Raw genomic sequence first — 6978 nt, forward strand, 5'->3', positions numbered from 1 at the left:
CAGCGTGGTGGAGGATCCTCCTGCAAGGGTTGGGACATCAATACTATCAGAAAACAGGGCCCATAACAGAGAGTAAGCAGGGAAGAAATACTCTACCTCTGTTTTACTCCTGCTCTCTTGTTCCCTGCTGGCACTTCTTTCTCCCTGTCTATGTCCAACCAGAAGCTAGCCAGCAAAAGAACCCAGTTATATATTCTTTAGTGATCACCTCTTAGACTATCAGAGCATAGAAGGGTATAGAATGTTTCAGTGTAAGAAGGAAAATGGCAAAAACCAATATCATCTTTTCCTTGAGGGGAGATATCACAACTATTTATTTTGTGTAAATATCTCTTATGCCGTTTTAGTGGTATCCACTTATCAACCAAGCAAAAGTCATAAAATTTGGATTTTTGTTTTTCATACTTTGTAACTAAGTTACCAATTACTTTTTATGTTGTGCAAGTATTTTTAAGGTTGCTTACCATTACATTCTAAATACTTGTAAAGGTTCTACAGTATGCTAATGGCTTCCATTTCTAAAACTGTTCACATTTATGACATACCATGGAAAGCTGTATCCTCTGGCTTCAACACGTTTGCTTCAATAACTTTGTTATGAATGATTCACTGAATGGATTTCATATGGGTTGCTATTCCCATAACTTATTCCTGAATTCTCCCTATTTTTAAATTGGCATGCAGATGAGATTTTATAAAAATAAGTTTTAAAGATGTACAACTTAAATTTTTTGTTTAAATGAGTACAGTTGACATGCAATGTTACATTAGTTTCAGGTGTACAACATAGTGATTCAACTTTTCTATATGCTATGCTATGCTCCCCACAAGTGTAGTTGCCATTGGTCACCATACAGCACTATTACAATATCAGTGACTATATATTCCCTATGCTATGCCTTTTATTCCTATGACTTATTTATTCTATAACTGGAAGCCTGTATCTTCCACTCCCTTTCACCCATTTTGCCCATCCTCCCATCCCCTCCCCTTTGCAACCATAAGTTTGTTGTTTGTATTTATAGGTCTGATTTTGCTTTCTGTTTGAATAATCCTTTGTTTTTTTTGTGGGTTTTATTTTTTTGGTTTTTGGAAGATTCCACATATGAGTGACATGATTTGGTATTTTCCTTTCTTTGACTGGCTTATTTCACTTAGCATAATAGTCTCTAGGTCCATACATGTTGTCACAAATGGCACGATCTCATCCTTTTTAAAGGCTGAGTAATATTCCATTGTATATATATATACCACATCTTCATTATCCACTTGTCTATTAATAGACACTTAGGTGGCAAAAAAACAGATGCATAGACCAATGGAATAGAATAGAAACCCCAGAAATAGACCCACAAACGTATGGCCAACTCATCTTTGACAAAGCAGGAAAGAACATCCAATGGAAAAAAGACAGTCTCTTTAACAAATGGTGCTGGGAGAACTGGACAGCAACACGCAGAAGGTTGAAACTAGACCACTTTCTCACACCATTCACAAAAATAAACTCAAAATGGATAAAGGACCTGAATGTGAGACAGGAAACCATCAAAACCTTAGAGGAGAAAGCAGGAAAAGACCTCTCTGACCTCAGCCGTAGCAATCTCTTACTCGGCACATCCCCAAAGGCAAGGGAATTAAAAGCAAAAATGAATTACTGGGACCTTATGAAGATAAAAAGCTTCTGCACAGCAAAGGAAACAACCAACAAAACTAAAAGGCAACCAACGGAATGGGAAAAGATATTTACAAATGACATATCGGACAAAGGGCTAGTATCCAAAATCTATAAAGAGCTCACCAAACTCCACACCCGAAAAACAAATAACCCAGTGAAGAAATGGGCAGAAAACATGAATAGACACTTCTCTAAAGAAGACATCCAGATGGCCAACAGGCACATGAAAAGATGCTCAACGTCGCTCCTCATCAGGGAAATACAAATCAAAACCACACTCAGATACCACCTCACGCCAGTCAGAGTGGCCAAAATGAACAAATCAGGAGACTATAGATGCTGGAGAGGATGTGGAGAAACGGGAACCCTCTTGCACTGTTGGTGGGAATGCAAATTGGTGCAGCCGCTCTGGAAAGCAGTGTGGAGGTTCCTCAGAAAATTAAAAATAGACCTACCCTATGACCCAGCAATAGCACTGCTAGGAATTTGTCCAAGGGATACAGGAGTACTGATGCATAGGGGCACTTGTACCCCAATGTTTATAGCAGCACTCTCAACAATAGCCAAATTATGGAAAGAGCCTAAATGTCCATCAACAGATGAATGGATAAAGAAATTGTGGTTTATATACACTATGGAATACTACATGGCAATGAGAAAGAATGAAATATGGCCTTTTGTAGCAACGTGGATGGAACTGGAGAGTGTGATGCTAAGTGAAATAAGCCATACAGAGAAAGACAGATACCATATGGTTTCACTCTTATGTGGATCCTGAGAAACTTAACAGAAACCCATGGGGGAGGGGAAGGAAAAAAAAAAAGAGGTTAGAGTGGGAGAGAGCCAAAGCATAAGAGACTGTTAAAAACTGAGAACAAACTGAGGGTTGATGGGGGGTGGGAGGGAGGGGAGGGTGGGTGATGGGTATTGAGGAGGGCACCTTTTGGGATGAGCACTGGGTGTTGTATGGAAACCAATTTGACAATAAACTTCATGAAAAAAAAATAGACACTTAGGTTGCTTCCTTATCTTGATTATTATAAATAATTCTGAAATAAGCATAAGGGAGCATATATCTTTTCAAATTAGTGTTTTTATTTTCTTTGGGTCAATACCCAGTACTGGAATTATTGGATCATAAGGTATTTCTATTTGTAATTTTGGGGGGAAACTTTATGCTGTTTTCCACAGTGTCTGTACAAGTTTACAGTGAATGGATTTATAACTTCAGTATAATATAAGACATCTACTATAATATAATATAGTAGATATATAATACATCTATTTAAATTTTTCATCAGAAAATTTCCTTATGGCCTTTTGCTGTCAGTTCTTTTTTTGTTATTGTTTCCACTGCATTTATTACTAATATAAAAAATGTTTAAAAGAAAAAAATTAATTCTCAGTTCTCCAACGGCTCTCATCCTTCCCTCTTGCCCACACAACTCCTGACCCATTTCCTCAGGGCCAGTTCAAAACTGAGCCTGTTCACTGCTATTTTTATAGAAAGCAACCAGTGCCAGGGATGCAGGGAAGAAGGTTAGATGAAGGCAACCCTACTGCCCAGGTTCCACCCAAAGGTAGGCCGGGTGGAGATTCACAGAATTCAAATGAAAGGGCTGGTGGCCTCACAATGACATAGTGTAACTAAAGTGGGCTGGAGAGGAGATAGGGTTACTCGTCAGAAGCTTTAGAGGACATCTCATGGACTTGTGTCAAACCCAGAAAAACCAACGCCAGGATGGGGAGACCAGGGAGGCAGTCTTGCAGAAAGGTTCACAATTCTCCCATGTTGGGAGGTATGGAAAGTCTAGAGGGCACCAAGTCTCATTTGTTTTGGCAGAAAAACTTACTCTAGTGTTGGGAAGTCACAAAGAGGCCACGGACACTGAGAGAGGCTGCATACAAGGGGATGGGCAGTTTCACAAAGCACAGTGATCGCAGACCAGAGTGGTGGAGATCATGCTACTGATGCAGAAATTACAAAATCCAAAAGCAGGGAGAGCGTCCTTTCAGGGAGTAACTCTGAACCAGTCATCCATACTTGACCCCAGGTCAACCTGGTGAGTTTCACAGGACAACTGGCAACTTTGGAGGTAAGGGTTGTTTCATTTTAAAAAGGACTTAAGCAGCTAGAAGGGAGTGCTAGGAAACTGCTCCAGGGCTCTCAGGAATCAAGGGCAGTACTGGGGACTGGGTGAACGGATGCATAAGAAGCAGCACCAAAGAGGTTTCCTGTTCAGTCAGTTGGTGAGGGGGAAGAGGATCCAGAAGGCAGTTGAAGGGAGCAAAGATGGGGTCTTGAAGGCGAGTCTCTAGAGGCTGGATCAGAAGAAAGACCACACACTGGGCACCAGTGATGAAACACAACTCTGGACCCCAAATGGGGAGGGGATGGATGGAGGTGGGTGTCACTGATTGAGGGTGGTGGGGGGAACAGCCTCACAGTAGCCATCACAGGGCCACAGGGAAATATATGACTGCTAGGTCCCAATGGCTCCTTCTAGCCTGGATGGGAAGGCACAGTCTCACAGAGGAGGTCCATTGAGCCTGCGTGGTAGAAGGCACAGAGGTCCTCATATCGACAGTGGCCCTTTTTTGGCAAAGTGTCAGCAGACAGGGTGGTTGGATTTGTCTTCCATAACTTTGGGGCCATCCTTGGGTGGGCAGATAGAGACCAACTTATGAGCTTTTGAGGATTTTTCTCTGCTCTTTGTGAAAGCCTCCCCTGGAAGGACCCCCACGGCGTGGTCCAGGAAAAGGAGGTTCAGTATTGGCCCCCCACCAACCACGACCATATGGGCCACATCTGGGGCCTAGGCCCCCCGAATTGGGCCTCTGCCCCAGGGAGGAGGTTTGAGACTCAGTAGTGGTGAAATCATTGGTCCCCTTGATCCTGGAGGACTTCTGTGAAGAGAATCTGCATTCTTTCCTATCTGGCTCCTTTCACTCAACATCGTGTTTGTGAGAATTAATCCAGGTTGCCTATAGCAGGAGTCCATTCATTTTCTTGCAGTGTAGTCTCCCATTGCATGCACACACAACAACTTATTTATCTATTCTACTGATGGTGGACATGTGGGAGGATTCCAGTTTGGGACTGACTTGGGGTCACCCGGCTTTCCATTTGGCCATGGGGGGCACCCAGAAGCCTGGGTGGTCCTATGGGACTCCCACCCTCCTCGACTCTACTCTCTTCCTGCTCTGGCAGCGGGGGCTGCTGTGGTGGTGGCAGCCGCTACTGATTCTGCTTCTTTTATTTCGGCATCGTGGCTGCAGCAATGGCTGCAGCAGGATTTGGAGGGCAGTGAGGAAGGGGCACGGTGGGTTGCTGTCAGTTCTTATACACTGGTCCCCAAGTAGCTACTGACTCTCGAATTTCATAAAAATGGAATCATACAGTATGAACTTTTTTGTGATTAGTTCTTTTGTTCAGCACAGTGTTTTTTGGATTCAATTATGATGTTACATTTTTCAGCAGTTCATTAAAAAAAATACTGAGTTGGGTCACCTGGGTGGCTCAGTCGGTTGAGTGTCTGACTTTGGCTCAGGTCATGATCTTGTCATTTGTGAGTTCAAGCCCCACATCGGGCTTTTTTCTGTCAGCCTCTCTGTGCAGAACCTGCGTTGGATCTTCTGTCCCCCTCTCTCTGTCGCTCCCCTACTGGTGCTATCCCAAAAATTAATAAATATGTTTAAAAACCTGAGTAGTATTCTGTTAAATGGGTGCACTATAAGGATACACTAGTTTATTTGTGTATTCATCTATTGACACACATTTGGGGTTTTTTTCGAGTTTTTTGGATAGTTTGAATAAAGCTGATAAGAACAATTGTAATTTTCTGTGAACAAAATATTTAATTTCTCTTAGGAGCCTAGAAATAGAATTGCTCTGTTGAATAACAAATATACATTGGATTCCATATCGCTATTTAAATTTTGTCTCTTTTTAGTAGAGTTTAAAATCAAGGGAGACCCAGAGATTGTAATCTGTGTCTACAAGCATAATACAAAGAGCTTCAGAGAATTTTATGAAGCCAGACTCATGGGAATGTACTGTTTATCTCAGCTCTCAGGACTTCATTTTTAATAACTTCCTCTTAGGAAAAACCACTGTTCAGGCCCTTAGAGAATTTAGGTTTTTGTCTTTGACAAGTGGTTGGCAACAGTTTAGGATAGAGAAATGTTCTGAGTGTCAGGGAATAAAAATCCTGGAAGAAGTGCCAAGTGGGATTTGGATCTTCAGACTGCAGATTTCACCATCCTATACTCAGCCCTTGACCCCTCACCAGCGACTCCACTGCTCTGTGCTTAGCCCAGCCCAGCAGGTAAGAGTAGGGAATTGTCCAGGGGACTACATCTCTTTAGGAGCTTCTGCAAGATTTGTGAAGAATTGGCCTTTCCTCTTCAACACGAACTTTCCTTTTTTGATGTGTGGGGCACTTATCTTTAACTCTCTTTGCAAGAACTTGGTACAGAGATTCTGTTCCAAGGTACCTGCAGGGATCAGATTCTGTACAGTAGAAAAAAATTAGGACTTTTACACTAAAATCTCTATGGTAATAACTTTCCACATTGACCTCATTTTGTAACAACTGGACCCTGGCCGATACTTCTCTGCCCTTTGCTGACTCTGCTTCCATCCCCTTGTACTTTTCCCATTGCTACAGGCAGAAGCCTACATGGAAACCTGGTATTTTGATTTTGAAAATCTCTGGATCTAGAAACTGAGATGAATATGACAGCTTTTGAGGACTTTTGTTACCGAAAGACCCAATAGTTTGCTCTATCATCTCTGTCACAGTGTACATGCTTTACCCTGATCTCATGCAGAAGGTAAAGTGGCCAATTGGTAATTTTCTTCTTGAGTTCAAGGTAGGAAGAAAAAAAAAACATTATTTGTGCAACTTTACCTACTCCAAGCCTAGGTGAACATGCCTTATTTTTCCTACTTTCATGCTTTATGGTTCCTGGTTGTATAAGTGTTTGTGTTTGGGAATATAAGTAAAAATATGTATAAAATGTGTGGTAATATGTGCATGGGATATACACGTATTGATTTGTTAAATAGATTTTTATTGAAAAAGTTATCTGTGTCAAGAGATGAGGATAAAGTCACTGAGAATCTTTGTCTTAAGAATTCATAAACTAGAAAAAAACAGCGACTTGAAAGTAAATATATATTGTATGACAGAAAATATGTATGAATAGTGGTAGGTATAAAACCTAGAGAAACCGAGAGAGATGGAAAATAACTGCTCAGCTTAGTAGACTTCTAGAAAGATTGGGTGAAGAAGTGTCAG

The 6978-nt window shown here is 41.5% G+C and overlaps 1 pseudogene; it reads right to left on the reverse strand.

Moving 5' to 3' along the window:
- Positions 1-4203: 4203 nt before the first annotated feature.
- Positions 4204-4943, reverse strand: LOC102969163 (annotated as a pseudogene).
- Between the last annotated feature and the right edge of the window lie 2035 nt (positions 4944-6978).

The sequence above is a fragment of the Panthera tigris genome, chromosome D1, assembly GCF_018350195.1.
Source record: "Panthera tigris isolate Pti1 chromosome D1, P.tigris_Pti1_mat1.1, whole genome shotgun sequence".
Taxonomy (NCBI): domain Eukaryota; kingdom Metazoa; phylum Chordata; class Mammalia; order Carnivora; family Felidae; genus Panthera; species Panthera tigris.